Below are 21705 nucleotides of genomic sequence, written 5' to 3'. Positions count from 1 at the left end.
TGTCCACCAGGTGTAAATCCTATTTTTCCTACTTCGGGCGTTTTATAATTTACAGAAAACTACTAATAATAAAATTCCAAAATGACAAAAGCACATAAGTTATATGTTGGAATAAAAAGACAAATTTATGATTTTCTAAAAAGTGTCAATTGACACTAAACATAAGACGAAATTTAACTTATTCAAACGATTATTTAATTACTCGTAAAACTGTTAATTTCTGGCAATAAACATATGCATTTATATTTCCAATTGAGTACTTTATGTAGGTGAAAACGTTTTTTAAAGGGAACGTTAATAGAATCTTAAATTGTTATTTAAACATTTTAGGTTATCAAATTGTGAATACTGAGAAATCAAATTCAGCATTTTAAGGTATTTACATTTTACGACTACTTTTTTTAATCGGTCATTTTGTTTTCACTCTGCGTTTTTTATTATTTTGCCAAATAGTAATAAATCCTTTTACTTTTTATAAAAATTTTAACGCATCGACTCAGTGTTGGTAGCATGAATTACTTTTCTTAAACCACTCAGGAAATTCATCATTAGTTATTTTTACTACGACATTGATTGGACACTTAACTAGATTCGTTTGAGGCTCAAGACTTGCATGATGTTGTTCATAAACTTCTAACTGACAAAAAAAAATTTTAGAAAAAACATCTGTGGGTCTAGTTTAATACGCAGCTTTTGATAGTGAAATGTCGGTATGAGTGTATTCTCTACATTTGGTGAAGTGTTTATAAACAGTAACTACTTTTTTCACAGTTTTAACAAATAGCTTTTTACAATCAGGATATTTACTATTTTTGAAAGCATTTTCGGCAATGTAACTACTTAAGTAAGTAACAACGTTTCTCTTATACGTGCCTTTGGTTTAAAAACCGGTTTTTTATAATGAGTCTATGAGTTGAAATATTTGCATTACTTCGGATACTTGTAAAAGTTCTCGTATTTTAGAAAATTATAAATCAGGTAAATAGTTTTGTAACAGCTGCTAACAAGTCCACGTTTTTATCACCGCATTGAATATTTTTCATATTTATGAATGAATTTGATTCTGTTGTTTGAATATTTTTATTTTCACGAAAGGCAATAAACGCAGTTGACATAATATGTCTAAAAGTAAGACGATACATTCGGTAAGTTGGATTAAGAGAAAAGCTACCTTTATCTTGACATTTTTAATTATAATGTTCAACGCTATGTTGGTTACAAAAACCAATTGCTAATTTAAACTCTGGATTGCTTGAATCTACATGAAGATCTTGAAACAACTATAATAAACAATTTGCAGTTAATAATTAGCCAATGAAACACGGTGATCTACCAAATGTCTTAAATTTGTAGTGTTTACCCAAGCGTATCGGATGTGTCACCCACTTTTTACAGCATCGCAGAAACTCTTCAAGTCGCTTTTGGATTTCCGCGTTCAGATAGGACAGTGGGTGTTTTTGTTTCTCTACGTTACGCATTCTATAAGAATGAGAGCATTTACTACAGCATCCAAATATTTAACAAACTCAGCCAACTGCTCCCACGTGTCTGATATTAACCTGTTTTTATTATCTCTTTAACCAGCTTCACCAGCAGTTCTCACAGCAGCTGTTATTCGTCTGTTAAGAAGTTGGAAAGCTTATTTTACTCTTATACTCTTAAATTTATTAGGGTTAAAGTGTATATTACTCAAAAACGCTAGTTAATAAGATAAAGAATTCATTTTATCTACGTCACAGGTGTCTTATACATCTTTCTAAGCCATAATATCTTTGTCATGTACGAATATATATTCATGCATTCTCAACTAATGAATCGAACGTTTGATCAGATGGGGCCAATCAAAAGTTGCAAAAATTTTCTTCCTTTTATGCTTAAAGTATGGTTGTTCTACATTTACTTTTAAATGTTTGTTAAACAATGATTGGTTATGTGAACCTTTGTCGCATTCAATAATTTTAACAAGAGTTCTAATTTCAAACAGTGCTGATAATACTTGACGTAAGACAGTATGCACCTGTTCAGCAGATGCACCAATTTCATCAAAACCGAAACAAAGAAGCTGGCGCCAAGAATTTTTAGCATTACTGCTACCTTGTCAAATTTTAGAGAACATATATGCTTCTCAGCAGGTAATAAACTTTAGTTTTGTTCAATTTATCTCAAATTATTCTCATTTTATCCCAGCTTAACATCTAACTGTGCTATCCCACTTCTAACTGTTTACTCCGTGGCTAACTTTATTCCTAATTTTGTTAACTGAGAATAGTCAGCTGCAGAATGATAGTACTTTATTTGACACAAATTTTGCTCAGCAAATATTATTGTTTGTCTGTTTTCGGTTTGTATCGCATCGCTACTAAAGTTTTATGATACTCACTCCACTCAAGGTCAGTCATAAGATCATTTGTATGTATCATTTGTTTGGCCTTTTTAAGTTATACACGTTGTTTTAATCAAGTATTATTTTGTTTGATATTTTTGTATACCGTTGTTAAATGCTTCACTTTTTTTTAAGAAATTGTATCGGACGCTCAGTAAACCACGATTCCTTTTTACACTTGATTAAACAAAATTTTTGTATAGTGGCTTTTTTTCCATCAAAATTCTGTTACTTTAAATACGCTGATTTACATGCTTCTGAGTTTTTACTCGATCAATCATCACATCCTTTGCGATATTATTACTATCATAATCAACTTCATGATTTAAATTAAATTCGTTGGATTCACTTTCATCATTATTTCAAAAAATGTTATTTTTCGAAAGATATGATAAATCATTCACGTGTTTTGTTACGACAAACGATTTACCACTATTTTTGACGCTGCAACTAACTACACCATTTTAGTATGCACGGATTGAAAATGCTTTACTATAACCTGCACTTTCTTGCTGACTACTAACAGCAATGTCCATTCGTCACTTTTGTACGTCACTTGCTTTATGGTCCATACATTACATTTACGCCATTTGATCAGATTTAGCAGATTCAGGCTCAGATTTTTCCTCCATAATCTGACCTTTATCCACTCGCCAATCAATGGACACTGCTTTGGCCCACAAGCATAAAGTACCGTCTTCATTTTGTATCACATCATCCTCCGCAAAATGATCAGTGCTCAGATCTGTTGATCGTACAGAAGATGCTGACCAAGTAAGAAGGTTGTTGTTGCCTGTGTAGGAAAATGTTTCACCAGTCTACCTTTTTACTTGAAAAATATATGTATTAAATAACCTGCTCTATTTATCGGCAATATAACAATCGTAATGTTACTACAAATAATCAGTAAGAAAAACTGTTTTGTCAAGTTGGAAAACTCCATTATTTGCTGTGTGCGAGAACATCGGCACCATCTGATACCAGACTTGTATCAATTTGCAGAACCTTTTGAAGGCTTAATGCATTGTTAAATATAAATTATATATTATTGGGAATTATTACAATGTCAAGTGTATGTATTAGAATTAACATAACTGTGTGCTTACGATTACATGCCACTTATTTTATTTTATTTATTGTAATGAAATCATTAGTTCGTTAACTTAAATTTCTTCTGAATCCAAAAACTGTAAAACATGGGCCCGTCATGATTCCTCTTATGTACACACTAAACAACTGGAGTAGTTGTAAAACTTAATAATGTACAGTCAATAATGCATTATAAATACAAAAACTTCTGGAACTCTACACTTCTATCTAACCATGAGCTGTTCTAAGCCCTCCAGTAACGTGCAGACAGTAAAAGTGTCATTGTTAAAAAGAAAAACGATATAAACATATTGTACAATAATTTTAAAAATTTTATTTCGATTAGTAAATAACATTAACCAAGATGAAAAAAGCTAACGTGGTGGAAAAAAAGAATTATTTTTACGCGTATGTGTACGCGCGCACGTGCGTGTGTGTGTGTGTGTGTGTGTGTGTGTGTGTGTGTGTGAATACGTATATGTGTCATGGAGCGTAATCTCAACAAAAAATCATAATCTCTTCGAAATACACCTATGACCTACTTTTAAAGAGGTACCTCAGCCATAGAGTACCAACCTAGAAATGTCTGAAAATTTTCACTAGAAAAATGTAACTATACTTCTCTACCAATCTTAGCGCTATATAAATGTTTCGATGAGACGCGTAGGTGACGTGGGACGTACGACCATGAGAGCAGGTGTCGTATGTAAACATGACATGAGTTTCTTATTGGAAAGAAAATTCTAAATGCTAATATCTTATATAGACCGATATATTAATAATAATATAAAAGGTTTTAAAGATTTGTTTGGAGAAAATTCCGAAAGACTCATTCGTGTAACAAAATTACAACGTGATGTAAGCAGAATAAATACTTTTATAAAAGAATGATTTGACGGAATACTTGATTGATAAGGAAGTAGTATTATATTAACTCTCAAGTCTTCAATAGTCTGTATTTTTTTTTCAAAAGTATTTTTTATGTAACCAAAATTTTTTATAACTAAATGAATTGTTAAATTATCTCAGTGTTACTTAAATACGTGCTCATGATGAAAAAGAAAATTATGTTTTACCAAGCCAAATTTTTGGAGTTACGTTTGTATTTTCCACCAACAGCGCCAACGCAACATGGTATCAAAAGTAACTAAGTCCTATGAGTGGTATTAATAATTGATTCATCATTGAATTTAGTGGTGAGCTGATTGCCTAATTTGTTTACCATACTTTTCTTCGTATGTTTATTTATATTCTTCCTAGTTTTTATAAAGATCTGTTTGGTTACTTTCGAGATATTTACAACACTGTTTACAACCTCCACTTTTTTCATAAGAGTGCATGTTACATTTTTCTCTTCAACTAACGAGCCCAGGGCAACAAAAATTCAACGGTGTATTATATATTTCTTAAGCATCAATTGTACGAAGCTATTTGGTAACTTCGTGGCTGAGGTACCTCCTAAAGTGTTTTTTGAGATTTTAAGACGTTTACTGCACCCTCATCAGAAAGAAAATTTACCGCATTAGCACTATCGACCCCAAAATAACTAATGCTCTCCGTAGCCCAGCTTCGTGTATCATTTTTAGCAGAGCGATCGTTCTGGATTTCAATTTAAAGGAGCCATAATTCGAACTTCGTAATCTTCGCACTATGACATACATCGAAAAGCCGATAAAAAATCATGTGCCCTCTTGATTCTTCCAGGATATTTTAATTTAAATACATTGTTTATATTATCATAAGCAATGTCCATCGTTTTCAGTATGGCATTCGTTTTTATATTTCAGTTATGAGTGCCAGAAGTCAGAACGCGATCATTTCCAATTTACGCGTATTACAAAAAGTCGATGAAAAATTAAGTGCGCACTCAATTCTTCCTAGGTATTTTAATTTAAATACATTTCTTACATTCTAATAAACAATGTGTATTATTTTCAGCAGAGTACTCGTCCTGGTTTTTCAGGTGTAGTATTAAGAAGTATGAATACAAAAAAAGTCGTGAGTTTGCATGTTGAATACAAAATTTTTTTTTTTTTTTTTTTTTTGCCAGCGAAAATAGGACTGCACGCTTTTTTCTTACACTTTTTGGCTGACAGCTCCTTGTTACCAATTATCCTTACAGACAACAAATTTATGAAAAGTATATATGCTATGGCAACCTATGATAAAAGACATCGTTCTAAAAATATCCTTACCATAATTTGCTTAATATAAAAACTCACCAGAGTGCAGAATCCATTGATTTTCACGATCCTTTTGCGTTGTACCATTGGTAAACTTGAACATCTTTGCAGACTGATTCGATTTCTGACAGCCTCGGTACTGATAAAAATCGTCAATCCTCATTGCCATTTTAATCTTCAACAACAACTTTACTAAATGGCACTGTTAATAACGTTGCACTGTAATTTCCAGTTACACACGTGCTAGTTACAATAAGCGCAAATAAATAATAATGTCTGTGCAACGGCAAACAATTGCTGTAAGAAATTCTTATTTAAAGTATTAACTTAATTTTTATTGACCTTTAATCTCAAAGAACACGCCAATAAATAAACTTTTTTTTGACAGTGAGCTGTCAACACATCGCTCATATGGCGGCTTGCGGTGGCACGGCAGCGGCAACAGAGCTGATTCTCAGAGCTGGTCGTGTTTATATAGAAGGCGTCCAAGCGCAAGAGTGAAAATTAAATCTACTAACTTTATATGTAGTTGTATGTATACACCCTCATAAGTATGTGTATGTAACCGTACTTATACCTGCATAACTGTATACTAGTGCTCTTGATTGTGGCAGAAAACCGAGGACGTGACCGTCATATAACCGCTGTCGGAATTGACAGCCTGTGGGCAAAGTTGACACGCATCAAGGGGAAAATTCAAATAAGTTTACCCTATGTTCCGGTTTAACCTCACAGTTACTTGTACAAATAATCCGTTATCTTATTTGAGAATGCTTTGCCACAGAGATAAAATTAAAGCTCTGAGTAGGCCGCCCGCACAGAGTTCGAAAAGAAACATCTGGGGCCGCACTTTATTCGACTCGAATGAGGCACGGGGCGATAGAACAAATAGGTTTATCGCGGACGGTAGGCCATAGAAGCGTTCGTCATTTGTCGTTGCCATGGGGCTTTTCTCGATGTTATTTTTTTGATGGTGAACTGTGAGGTTACGCTTCGGGGGAGCTCGATTTTGTTCGCCTAAACGATAATACGTTTGTTAAATCAATAAATAAGTTGTTTCCAATTGGTCTCTAAATTATTTTCCCCGAGTCAAATCATTCAGAACATTTGGTGCCGAACCCGGGAAAATTTAATTGACTCTTGGAAAAATGAGCGAACGGAAAAGAAAAGCTCCATCTCTTGAGGCTGTCAACGTCAAGCAAACTTGACCACAGAGAAATCGAGGCGCTTCAGCTGATATCGGCTACATTTTTGGAAACCTACGACTGCCGTGAGCGGAAATCGGTCCACAGCAACCCAAGTCCCATCCATGGTTCGAAGAACTGCAGATTATCGACTTTCAGCGATATTTAAGGGAAACAAATTGACGACCACGATCACCCTTGCTGTCGTCGGAAGATAATCAACTTTTTTTTTCTCATCGTCTCGAAGCTATGAAAGAAGCAGTGGCGGGAAATACAGAGGCGAATAATGTAACACTACAAGTTCCAGCAGCAGTGTAACATCGCGCGCCGCATCGTCCACCACCAGAGGCGGCTATCGAGCTGCCGCAAGCTCTGGTCCTGGTCCGTCAGCCAGTGGTACCGTGCGCTAGTGCGCTGCGTCGTCCACCACCAGAGGCGGCTGTCGAGTTGCCGGAAGCTCCAGTCCTGGCCCGTCAGCCAGCGGTACCGCACGCTCGTGTGCTGCGTTGTTCACCACCAGAGGCGGCTGTCGAGCTGCTGGGGGCCTATCAAAGCAACGAACGAGCGCGTGAGCGCGTGTGTGAGCAAGTGATCGAGCAAGTAGGCGAGAGAGCAAGCGCACTGTTGCATTGAGCACCACTGACCTCCAGATCCGCCTGTGACACTCAAAGTTGCGGAAAATTGAAATTGGCTATATGGGTAAAAACGTGAGAACGCAGTTACTTCAATCAACATTTTATTTAAGTATAACCCAAGAACTAAGACCAAGTGAGTCAACGCGTTTTACTGGCCTTGTTTGTTTAATAACAAACTACCACTGACTGGTGTTGTTTACAACAAAAGAACGATCATCGGGTGAGCTAGAGCTTCCAGTAAGCTCATTTTTTAAATAAAAAAATGTCAAAATTACTTGAGAACAATTTTTTTGAAATATGTTTTAAAGAGGCAACATGTAAGAAAAAATCGACTGATTATGTAAGAGACTATTTTACAGCTACCCACTTTTAACCTCGTGGTATACTGATGCTATTTAATTAGACATTCATCTGATACGTTATACAAATTTTAGTGGAAATACTTAAATCACAGTAGGGTACAGGCAGTAATACTACTAGACTATCTTTTATTATATTATATGTGTTTTATTTACACTTGTACATATTTGATTAAACAAAAATTTCTACACGGCACTAAAAAGGTTTATTTTAAACATACTTCTGCTACCAAACTAAGGCCATTACCGTGACTGGTTGCTACGATGTATAGGACTCTTGCATGGATTTGGTCCAGTACTGGTGCTTCTTCTCCAACAGCATTGCCTGTGCGTTTTCTATATGCTTGAAGTTTAGCATTTTCCCGACAGGCATCAGATTGTAATGTTTTCTACAACTATTAGTGTCAAGAGCTTATTAATTTAATGTTGCATTGAATCATTAATGGAAGAACTCATTAAATGAATTTGGTATTGATTCTAACTCTCTGCCAAGCTGCCACATCTTTGCTGTTTCCTTCAGAATTCAAAAATGTAGAGACTTCGGTCCATAACCTACTTTTAGTAGCTTTTGGGTCTGGATCTCCTTTGAATCGTCCTAGAGCGAAATTCGTATGTGATTCCATGTACCTGACAAGAAATTCCATTTAAAAATCAGTCACGTCATACCTGTTGAATGAAAACATCACAAATGCTTACAACTACGTTAAAATTATAATGCTAATTGATACAAACACCGAACACTTCGATGAAATACACTATTACAGAAAGACATCACCTGCATGTATGCTTTATAGGTTATGATACAGGAAATAACAGTGTTTCGTAGTATCTATACTTGTATTGTTACTATTGCAAATAAGTACATACCGCCTTTCCTTATACCCAAGATTCGCCATGGCTTGATTGTTGGTATTTGCTTGCCTAGATAATACTTATACTATATGACCAGCAATTTCAATTCGTAGGTACCATTACAAATTTCTCTACATGTAACTTATAGTTAACTTACTGGGCAAATATGCATATGTGTATATATATATGGGTGGACGTCACATAAGAAAGTAACTAAACTCACACACACACATCCGTGGATATATATACAGATAACTGATCGACTGATCGTCCGACAGACCAACCGACCGACCTACTTTATTCTACTTTAACCTTCATCTTACTAGCTGGCTGTTGCTTAAAAATTTATCATTAGTATTTCTTTGATTATTGTGTTTACACGTCAAAGTAGAAGTAATATTCAGAATGGAGCAGAGCACGCAAAAAACGTAAAGCACCTCACTTATTTACATATTATATCGTATATTATGTACAAAAATATTTTCCAAAAGTTTATAAGATATGTTGTCCATAACATATGTGAGATAATCATTCTTAAATGTTTATTTAAAGGGGAAAGCATTCAAAAATTCCAAATATGAGCCAAAGGAAGCATTTATTTAATTGTGTGAAAAACCATCCACACATTATAAATATATCTCATAAAGTGATAGGAGAGTGAGACAATTTAAAGAATACGTTGAACCATTTAGGACCCCCAGTTAGATCTATTGCAGAATGGCAAAGAGTATAAATGCCACGTTTTTTACATAGTATGCATTCCAAAAAAAGTGCTTAAAATACATATTTGATTTTTAGACAGTAAAAGATAAGGTCAGAAAAGACAGGGCAAAGTTACAAGAAGAAAATAACCTAATAGTGAATAGTAATAAATAGTGAAACATGCAGTGCTATATCTCAGTCATACCCTACTACTGCCAATTCTTTTGACGAGTTAGAACTATCAACCACAAGCTATTAGTAACCCTCAATGTACACCTGAAGAGACAACCTCTTCAGAAATATTGCCAGTGCCTATAACAACTGCAGGTTCATCGAGATGGTCATTTTCTTCAGGTGTGGATGGATTGAACTGTAGTGAAAGTCAGTCTACTTTGAATTAAAGTACGTACTTATTATTATTATTATTACTATTTTTATTATTATCATTATTATCATTATTATTATTATTATTATTATTATTATTATTATTATTATTATTATTATCATTATTATTACTATAATTGAAGCCAATTATCAAATAATATTACATAATATTACATAATATTACATTTTATAACATCGTTGCATAAATGACACCGTATTTTTATCCCTAACATTGATACACAAGAGACAACTTCAGAAATATTGCCAGTGCAACTACCAACTACAGGTCCAACGAGAGGGTTGTTTCCTGCAGGTGTAGATGAATTATTGAACTTAACTGGAAGTCAGTCTACTTCTAATGCAAGTACGTACTTATTACCATACAGTAATACTACATTTATGAGATAGTTGTATGAATGATACCTTGGTTTTCTGTCTGAAATAGTATCAAAATATTAATGTACAACATCAATTATGTAAAAGATGTCAATCTCATAGAATTTGAATGTGACGCACACGATGATACTCATAACCGATTACTCAACAGTCCTGAAAATCAGCGAAGCCCACCAGTTGCTTCAGGATATGTAAAACGTCCAAAAAGAGGTAATCTTAAAAATTTAATTTTTATAATTGTATTCTAATAATTTTTGTAACACACACTTTTTTTTTGACAATTTATAAGCTAATGTTGCTTCTGCTGCTTATGACGCTGTGGATGCAGTAGCAAGTACAGAACGTGCAATCACTATGTGGGTTCAAGAATTACGCGATATAAAAAACGTAATATTGAGTGAGGAACAAACTAGGAATAGTATCGATGCGAGACAACTTGAAGTTTTGCAAGCTATGCACACCTTAATAAAGAAATTGTGATACTAAAATAACTTTTTATAGCATATAAAACGATATTTAAAGAATATATCTATTTTTAATTATAAATCTCATTCATTTGTGATCACTCACATTTATTCCACCTGAGATTTTCAGCTGCGTGACAAAATAAAATCTTAAAATTGCGTGTAACGTGCGAGTAATGTATAAATATTATTTATTGCTGGATTATCAAAGAATTTACTACCAGTTCATAGTGGTTCTGTGGTCATACTTATCCTAATATATTAGGAGAGACATATTTTATAAGGAAACCTTGTAAATCCTGTGATTGCCTAGTATTGCATTAAAATTGTTAAATTTTTTTATCCACACGAATATTCATACTAATACTTAAACACATTTCCATAAATTCAGTCATAAAGAAAATCAAAATAAAAGTTGTATTAACACATTTATTGATTTGAGTCATTTTTACCGTACATCATTGCAAAATTTTAACTGACATATACGTTAATTACATGTCTTACTGTATTATTAATTAGCTGAGGATCATTAATTAAATAAAAGACTTGTTATTCCGTAATTAGCTATTTTTACTAGTATTATTTTTTTTTTTTGAATCAATCCTGGACTTAAAGAAATGTTTAATTGTCCTTAAAAATATCATGATGGTTTGTATACACCAAGCCTTACCAAGTAAATTCAATCTAGATGTTTTGCTTAAATTACCAACATCAGTATAGTGCTGGAGTAGATTGAAGGCACTTTCAATCTCTGTCACCCACAAAGAATCAGATTTTCTATTCATAGCAACAACTTTACCTGGTGAATTTAATCGTTTATTAGTAAATTCATTATGTACGTAACATGTAATAGTTTTTTTTAACTTAGTATAAGTAGTATTGTAAAATAGTATTTTTCAACTTTTTTGGAGAAACATTGAATTCGTCGTTATGGTCCCCAATGTCTCAACCATGGCTTGGCGGTCTACATTTTTTGCGAGAACTTCTTGAAGGTTGACCTTCTCGTCATACATTCGTATATTCGTTAAATTATTTCAAAATAAACGACGTCAGCGTTGTGGAGAAAAATCGCCCGAATTAACTACCAATGGCTTGCTTCCAAGACATCTACGGAAATTTAAATTTTATGTCAATATATATTGCATACTTTCCTCTTTTACAGTACCTTATGCCACTAGGGCACCAAAAAAATTATTACGTGCTAATTTTTTGTTTTGTTTCACGTGTCATTGATGTTACATTCTCAAACAGCCACTACATGTCAATGCCTTCATTGTGCACCTTTAACAACTCCAGGATACGACAGTATTTATAGAATAATACGCCTGTGCCACTGGAATCTAAAAAAAAATATACATTTTGGGTTGCTAATGTTCTACGTACTGTGTGAAGTGTTTTTAAATTCAAGTTTAATTAATTAAAATCAGATATTATACCGTCTAGGCCTCAACGATTCGGACTGACTGAACTTAAATCATTGCAGGGTGACCCGCCAGTCAACAAGTGTATAGGAACAATCTCTTTGATAATCGTTTCATCGATTTTACGCACGTCTCCTAAGTGTATAACATCTTGGCCATGATTGAACTTGCTTACCAATATCGCACTTTCATCGATTTCACTTGCGTAGTAACTTTCAATCTCGAACTTAAGATTTTTCAAAGCCACTAGTCCTGTTATTAAATTTTCATATAATATTGTAGGCCATACAGTAATCAAAACAGTATTAATGAAACAAGAATTAATAAAAACGTATGTGTGTGTTAGCTTAAGTATAACTCATCAATTGATATTACATAATAAATAAAGTTATTATTTTACACATGTTTGTGTACGTTTGCGTGTGTGTTTGTGTATGTCTGTTTTGGTGCAACTCATGGAATAGTGCTTCAACTATGTGTAGGTTTAATAACATCCATGACTGGAGCATCCATTGATAATAATGGTTCAGCTATTATATGAATATATGTATAATGTTATGTATATGATTATGTGTTACATAAATATATATATAAATTACCAGTACTAATGCCATCGAAAAGTGACAACACTCGTATTTTCGTGTTTTTGTCGTTTGTACTAAGATGATTGGTATCATTGGTCGTGGCCTGTAGACGATTCTCAGTCATTGTTTTTAAATATGAGTTTTTGGCCTTTCACAAACAGCTTCGTTCCTCACGATATTTCGAACAACATTTTTTGTGTTCGGCACTTGCCATTTACAATTTTTTATAAAAAAAAAAATGTTAAAATACTTAAAAAAAGGTAATACAAAAATATATAATATGATTAGCAAAAAAAATGATTGAAAAATATTATTACATGATTTTTAAATCAAGCCCTAGAATAATTTAATTGATTTTAACCTTATATATAAGAGATCCAGGACTGTAGCTATTAATGTCGACGTCCTCTATCGCAGACACATAGGTAATCATTCGATCAGCGTATCTCTTGAATTTTTTTCCATTGCCTCTTCTTTTTTAGCAGAGTAAGGCATTATCACTGCCATATACAAGAAGAACAATGTTCACAAAAATAAGGATAAAAAAAACGGTATGTTAAATATTACGAAACTAGTGGAGCATACAAATAGAAACTTATGTAGTTAACTCTTGATAAACCAACATTCGCTGGTTCCGATTTATAAATTTTAACTTTGGTTTAATTATGCATGTTGTAACAACTTACAAATAATTGTAGATTCTTCAAGTAAATATTATTAACAGAAACCAATACCAAGAAGCCCAGGCATCACAATTTTAAAGTCTTAAAAACTGGCCGTATTAATTTTTGAAAATATATGAGATGTAGATCAATGTAAGTATTGATCTCAGCTATCGAAGCTCGTTCGGTACTGTGTGAGCAAATGGCACAGACTACCTGAAGGTAGTATTACATCGAACAATGTAGGGTTATAGACATATAAAACAAGTAAAAACGAGTGTAAACATTACCATACAGCTCATAAGTTGTACTGTATATATATATATATATATATATATATGTTTAGATACGGTAGAATACAAATCGCACATGTTCTATGTACGTAGGATAATAATAAGCGGTGTAATAAAAACATGTTTGAATCAAAGAGATCTACAATTTCGTCAGGGACTTACAATCGCCGTATTATACTCCTTTGGTTGTCCCACTATTACTCGCAAATTGCCATATTTTTCTGTACAAATAAATGAAAAACGGACATCTATGACCAACTGCCTGAAGGTACTAAAAAAATTCACACAGTCTTGTCTAAACATCGTCCTTAATATACTACACTATCAGCTGGTTTTTTTTACATTTGCCCAAGTTATGGACAAATAAGTTTTTTTCAGAATTCCATCAAGACTGCACTTACTGATAACTTCACCCTTTTCGAGTAAATAAAAATTTTCAAAAAATTCACACAGTCTTGTCTGAACATAATCCTTATCATACTGCAATTTTAGCTGATTTTTTTCACATTTTCCCGAGTTATGGACAAATAAGCTTTTTTTCAGAATTCCATCGAGACTGCACTTACCGATGATTTCAGCCTTTCCGAGTGAACAAAAATTTTAAAAAAATACACACAGTCTTGTCTGAACATAGTTTTCAACATAATACAATATCAGCTGATTTTCTTTACATGTGCCCAAGTTATGGACGAGTCAGTTTTTTTTCAGAATTTCATCGAGACTGCACTTACCGATGATTTTACCCTTTCCGAGTGATTAAAAATTTTCAAAAAATTCACACAGTCTTGTCTGAACATATGCCTTAACATACTATAATATCAGCTGGTTTTTTTACATTTGGCCGAGTTATGGACAAATAAGTTTTTCTTCAAAATTTCATCGAGACTGCACTGACCGATGATTTCACAATTTTTGGGTGCTAATAATCATAAATAATGGGCATAATATTCCGACTAATCTCTTGAAAAACAATATCATAGATCCATGAATCTTGAATGGATGGGTTTGATTAATCACTGTACAGTAAACTTATAAATAAAGATTTTTTTTCTTCTATTTTTGGAAGGTAGTTTTATAATACCATTTTAAAAACATTTCTAATTGAATTAATGCAAACCGTAGAAAATAAAATAAATGTCTACCCAATAGTAATGATGGTGTATTGTGTTAAGTTATATGTTAATAAATCAATATATCTTCCGTCACATATTGCTTATCACTAGAAATCAGATTTACGTACTTAAACCAGTTGTAAGAGTGTGTACAGTAAACATTGTAATATATCAGTGATTACTTAAGTCACTGAAAAATAATATTTATAAATTGATTTCTTCATAAGCTTTAAATAAACTCCGTTAAAGAAAAAAATTTAACTGTAAATCATACAGCAAATGTTAATTTATTTATATTTTTTGGAAGGTGTTCGTCAGTTTTAACATCATTAATTGAATAATGTATTCTTTTGCTTCACTTTCGAAGGATTAGAAAAGTATCAATTAGACAACCTAGTAGAAGGATTTGAAAAGTATCAATTGATAATGACTGTTGTACGTATGTATTTCCACACAACTCCGCAGAAGTATAAGTTTTATAATTTGAAAAGTTACCTTGACTTCACCTAGTAATAATGTCATCAATCTCTTGAGTCATCTCTTTCGAACGAATTTTTCTTTGGTTTCTATAATTCAAAATCACTGACATGCACTCCACAGCTAGCATGACCAGTATATGTATTGTTTTTGAAACTTCTTCGATTTTTACATCGAGTTTATACTTAGCTATACTATGAATACCAGAAAATTGGAATGGTATCAAAGTATCTGTTGAATGATCAAGTATGTAAAATGTAATGACGCTATGTAATAGTGGTCGAATTTATTATTTATATCGGTAATGGTCTTCACTGAATTCTATCTGTTAGGTACTGTACATGTGTACACTGTTAAAATTATGGAACATTGATGAATTTGAAGAAAATGTTGTTAGTAAATGGTAAGTAAATAACAATTTGGACATGATTGTATGCATTGGTTGTGTGTTAAAGGGAGCCATGGTAGGGTCAAGTTTTTAAGTTTTTTATGGTATTTTCCCCTTATATACATCAAGACATAGCCATACACTCCAACCCGTCATAAGAAAGTAGTCGATTAGCAATCAAAACTGAGTGTACTAAATTAAAATTGATGCTCTCAAGGAAAATAATGGCAGTTACACTTAGGGTAAACCACATTAAGGAAAATTACCTTGCTGACAATTCAAATTTAAAAAAAACTTTTCACAAATATTGTTTACTTATAAAATGCATAATCCGATATCATTGTAGTGAGTGTGTGCCCGTATGTATTAGTATTTATTATGCTCGATTTAGTACCTGATTGATCTGCGAATGCAGGATCATTATTTTCTGTGATCAATAACGGAACTTTTACAAAAGTTGATTTTCCAATGCACGTTACAATTTTTATTTGCAAATCTAATTACGAAGATATTGTTTTAAAGTTTTTAAACTATCTGTTTATTATATTTTTATTTTAGGTAATAGCTTTTCATAGACATACATTTTTTTTTGCCATTGCGGTTGTATTAAGCTTGCTGTCTATGAAAGTCTTTTAAAAATCCAATTGTTATGATTAGTTAATGACATTTTTAAAACTCAGAAATAATCAGATTACAAGAATTTTCACGTTACTCTTATCCATGCTTGCGGAGTTCTGGTAAGAGGACCTTTGCTGTTAAGTAATTTTGCAGCCTCAACCCATAATGAAAAATCAAAATCACCTTTCCAGTCCCTTAGTTGTAGATTTTCCTGAACTAATAACTTGAAGGTTTGGTTTTGTTGATCATTTGGAAATAAATGCTGCCTATAGATTAAGTTGATTATGGACCAAATGTTTTTATAGTCATCCTTTGTCATTGATAAATTTTAACTTAAAGCAGGATTCATTAATATACTTCGGAGTATTTTGAGTAGACATCTTGACGACAAAAAACCTCTGCGTGGATATTCCGCGGCCCAGCCGTCTTCTGTAATACGGGTTGGGATTATATTTACTTTTCTATGAGGTAGTGCAAGGGGGAGGGGGGTGAGGTTATGACGTTTTTGTATACTCTGTAGGTAATAAAGTAAAGGTTCGAGACTGTCGAAAGACCGTAAGGTAGATGCGTGACCGCTCCTAATTGGGCTCACTATATATTCATGATCTCCATTCATATACAAGTCTTATATGTTACAAACCAATGAACAACTCTGAGCGTAAACGTCTGCCGTATTCAGGACTGTCTTCTGCAGTGTCCCTCAACTTACTGTAGGTAAATATCTCTGCGTTATAATAAATACTAAACTACTCGCCTTAGAACTGTATTAATTACGCATCAATTTATTCTTGACATAGACATTGCAAAAATGAGAAATATAATAGAAAATTGTGCACGCGTTGCTGTAGATAGATGTAGATAGATAGAACAGAACGAGAAGAACGGAAATGCTGAAAAAACGTACCTTAAGAGACGCTAGTAATCCCTTTTTGTTAAATGACAGTGATTTTTATAACCTCTACAGGTATGTTTTACGGTTATTTATGTTAATATCGATCTGCGTTTTGAGTCTACTGTACAAAAAAACACTCGGAAAAGTTCTTGTGTTCTAATGATGAAGTATTGATCAAGCAGTACGAGAAAATTTTTTATTCATTTCTTGTAAAATGCAAAACAAAACGGTATTTAGACGCGAATAAGTAAATAGTACTAATTAGGACATTTTCACAAGAAATATATGCACATCTAAATAAATGAGCACTTATAAATTCACATAAGTAATTTGAATCGGAAACCAAATCACCTTGATGAGTATTAATATTTACAAGCATGTGCGTAGTGCACAAAACATTACTATATACATATGTAATGAAATATGTAGGATGGACAAAAACAGGGCATTAGATTTATTGGAACTCATAACTCTGTATTTACCAGAGCACCCTGAAGGAGTCCCACCGTTTTTGCAATTGTTTAGTACAATTAGATTTCTCGCTGAAGGAAGCTACCAGAAAGAATGTAGTAGAGACATGTTTCATCCAATGAGCCAAGTTACGTTTAGCAAATACTTGCATTTTGTCTGCGACACAATTAATCAACATTTGTCGCACTTAATACGGTTTCCATCAACAGTAGATGAACGCCAAATAATTTCTGAAAGGTTTGTCATAACGACGCATAATTAATGCGTTACCTATCTACAATAAAATGTATAGTTAACGTTAAAAATATAAGCACGTAGTGAATTCCCATTTTTTAATGTATTTATTAATTTTGAGCAAACTATCCGGTTTCCTGGAGAACTTGGTGCAGTTGACTGCACATTAGTGAAGATTGTAACACCAGTAGAATACGAAGAGGCTTATGTAAATTACAAAGGATATCACTCTTTAAATGTGCAGATGGTATTTTTTTTTCTTACAATATTCAAAGTATATCTTAATGAAAGTAAATATATCTGAAAAGCTTATGTTAGTTGTCATGCAATATATCACCAGGTGCGTGACAATGATTATAATATAACGAACCTGAGAATATGTAGCGGCTCTACCAATGACCACTTTATTTAGGGCTGGAGTGAGATGACAAAGAAAATGTATAGAGTACGAAATAATAATAATATCATGCAACAAGAAGGATTCTATTTTCTTATTGGTGAGTAAAGCTATAGTTCTTGTAAAAATGTTTTTATCTACAAAAAATAGGCTGCATTAGCTCTAACAAATTATATAGCACTCAACAAGTATTCGAGGGATTTATTAGTTTATTTATGAAATCCGACAATAATTAAACATTTTAATACAGACAGTTTTTTAATAATGATAATAATTGTTCATTCGATGTAAAAGTTAATGTAAGTATTAACATTCTTTAAAATTCTTACATTAAAGTATGTCTAATGTGTAACAAAGCACGATTTGCTTCTAGCAGAAGCTACATGTGTTGTGAAATTTCATAGGTAACAAGTCTTGGTAATACTCTCTTCTCAAATTGCACTTATTTATCTAATATTAAATGGTTGTAAATATTGTTTTAATATGACTTGAAAACAACTACCTAGAATGATACGAGATGTTCGACGTACACGAAATGAATTCCCACATAAATAAGTAATCGAATTTGTTCGGTGATTACGTTAAGTCTTTTACAGTAGGTGATGGTGGCTTTACATTATCTTCAGTTTTAATGACACCTTATGCAAGAACTGCGCCAAATACACCAGCAAGCCGATTTAATACAGCTCTTAAAACTACCAGAAGTATTATTGAGAGGACGTTTGGTATTTTAAAAATCAAATGGAGATGTACTCTGTTGGATAGAGTATTACATTATACACCCTGGACAGCAGCAATCATAGTAACAACTACTGCTATTCTGCATGATTATATTAGACAAAATCGGTGAGTCAAACGCAATATTATTAATTTAATTTGTATATTACTACATCAAATTCATATTGTAAGAACGTTACTGTTTGTTTAGTAGAGTGAACGATCCTGCATAGCATATAAACGATGACTACGTAGTAAATGATGTGCCTCATGACGATGACGATGATGCAGAATTACCTAATAATTATGTGGAAGGTCTAATAATTCGTCATGATTTTACTCAGCTCTATTTTTTGTAATAAACTTGTAGTACTCAAACGTCTACGATGTTCGATAGTTACTTTACATGACAATATATTATCTGTACTGCATCAATTATATAGAAAATACTGATAAAAAATTGTAGTATTTTTAAAATGTTCATTGTGTATCTTGTGGATCATTATCTGCGTTTTTACACAGATATTACAAATGCATATTGTTCAGGCAAGATATAACAATTCGTGAAAAATTCTTAATAAAACAATATATATCCTATTAGCTGTAATCTTGATTTACATCAAGTAATAATAAAAAATTCCTCTTTTAGAGAAGAACGAGTCCTCTAAAATAACAATGGTATGCCGAAAACGGTATTAATTAATTAGATTTAAATATTGTATTATAGGATCTCCTAGTATCACATGTACTGCAACTGAATAGATGAATAATAATTATCTGTTTAATAACTATACAGCCAACGCTTGAAAAAAATATTTCAACATTGACATAAAAGTTATACCAATTAAACTGCTACAATTACAGTAAAACCTGATAGGCAGGTCAGTGGCTAATTAAAATGAATATGTAAACTATATGTTACTTAAACATTAATAATTATTAGTCCATCGTCTGCCTATTTCCTGAGTTTTAAGGTTATAGTCTATTGGGATTAAGAGGATTAAAGTTTATGTCACAGAGTTCTTTGCATGCATATTTGCATTGCAAAACAATTTATATGAATTGGTTTTTCATTAAATCATTTAACAGACATTTTAGAACAAATCCTAATATCCATTTTTAGTGTTTATTGAAATTACGCACTATAAGAACTGTAAAATAACTAAAATTCCAAAATTAAAAAATAGATAAAAAAAAAGGATTTTTCATTACATTAGAACTTATTGGGTTATGGTATTCAAAAGCTTTGTTGCTTCGATAGCCACTGGGTCACTGCATTTAAGTTATTGGATTTATAGAATTTTCATTATTTAAAAATCGAGCCTACTAGAAGCTCTAGGTCGCCCGATGTTCGTTCTTTTGTTATAAACAACACCAGTCGGTGGTAGCTTGTTATTAAACGAACAAGGCCAGTAAAACGCGTTGAGTCACTTGGTCATAGTTCTTGGATTATACCTAAATGAAATGTTGATTAAGGTAACTGTGTTCTCACATTTTTGCCTTTATAGGTGATTTCAATTTCCCGCAACTTTGAGTGTCGCAGGCTGGATTTGGAGGTCAGTGGTGCTCAATACAACAGTGCGCTTGCTCTCTCGCCTACTCGCTTGCTCACTCACTCACACACGCACTCACGTGCTCGTTCGTTGCTTTGATAGGTCCCCTGCAAGCTCCAGTCCTGGCCCACCAGCCAGCGGCACCACGTGCTCGTGCGCTGCGTCGTCCACCACCAGAGGCGGCTGTCGAGCTGCTGCAAGCTCCGGCCTTGGCCCGTCAACCAGTGGCAGCGCGTACTCGCACGCCACGTCGACCACCACCAGAGGTGGCTGTCGAGCTGCTGCAAGCTCCGGTCTTGGCCCGTCAACTAGAGGCAGCGCGTGCTCGCGCACCACGTCGTCCAGTAGCAGCGACAGTCATCGATAAACAACTGTGGGCGGCTAACATATATCAAGCGTTCCGTCATCCCACAGCAATCAACGAAGAAGTGTTGAATCAAGTAATGCGAACTGATGATGAAGAAGAAAGCGATGCTAATAGCCTTTATTTTGAGAACAGATTAGAATTTGAACAAGCAGAAGGAAATAATTTTGGAATTGAATCCTCATCGGATGACGATGTATCAGAAGATGATAATTATGAAAATATGAGCGAAAAACTCAACAGACTAATGCACAGCTCAAATCATGACAATACCTAATCGAGAGAATATCCAGTGAATAGGTTAGTAAATGCAATGGAAAAAGCTTTAGCAACTGCTAACAGAAATTCGTCTTTAAATAATGAAAGTGCAAAATTCATTAACAGAATGACATTAGCAAAACTTTTGCCAAAGTTCTCAGGAGATCCTCTCGATTGGTCGCGAACGCTTTAAGCAAGCATTCGAAATCTCAACCGATTTTGGAGGCTATTCTGATAAAGAAAATGTCACGCGTCTTTTTGAAGTGCTTTTTGGTAAAGCGCATAACGCTAATAAGATTTTATTTTCTTCAGGTAATGCACAAGAAATTATGTCAACATTGGAAATGAGGTTTGGTAATAAAAGGTTAATCATTAATAAAATTATAACAGAAATTAAAAATTTGCCAGAGATTGAATCAAATAAGATCTCGTTGACTGAATTTCCAACCACATTGAAAAATGCTGTGACGGGAATAAGATCTTTTGGCATTACAGGATACTTGCACAGTCCAGATCTTGTGAGAGAATTACTATAAAAATTACCTCGCTCAACGATTCACGATTATGTTCGTTTTTAAATCAAAGAAGATATGAACAAATCTGAGATAGAAAAAATTGCCAAATTTGTATTTA

At 33.4% G+C, this 21705-nt stretch overlaps 1 protein-coding gene and 1 pseudogene across 1 annotated transcript in view; one reads left to right on the top strand and one right to left on the bottom strand.

The window, feature by feature from the left end:
* The window catches only part of LOC106645530 (protein unc-80 homolog), a 676041-nt gene that overhangs the window by 607905 nt on the left and 46431 nt on the right, over nucleotides 1-21705 (top strand). The gene's annotated exons all lie outside the window — the stretch shown is intronic.
* Nucleotides 11192-20857, bottom strand: LOC149375775 (DNA (cytosine-5)-methyltransferase 3A-like; annotated as a pseudogene).

The sequence above is a fragment of the Copidosoma floridanum genome, unplaced genomic scaffold (genome assembly GCF_036245765.1).
Source record: "Copidosoma floridanum isolate Cflo_tuat_1 unplaced genomic scaffold, Cflo_Japanese_pri ptg000004l, whole genome shotgun sequence".
Lineage (NCBI taxonomy): Eukaryota > Metazoa > Arthropoda > Insecta > Hymenoptera > Encyrtidae > Copidosoma > Copidosoma floridanum.
Note: the sequence above shows the minus strand (reverse complement) of the source record. Positions and strands in the feature narration are given on the sequence as shown.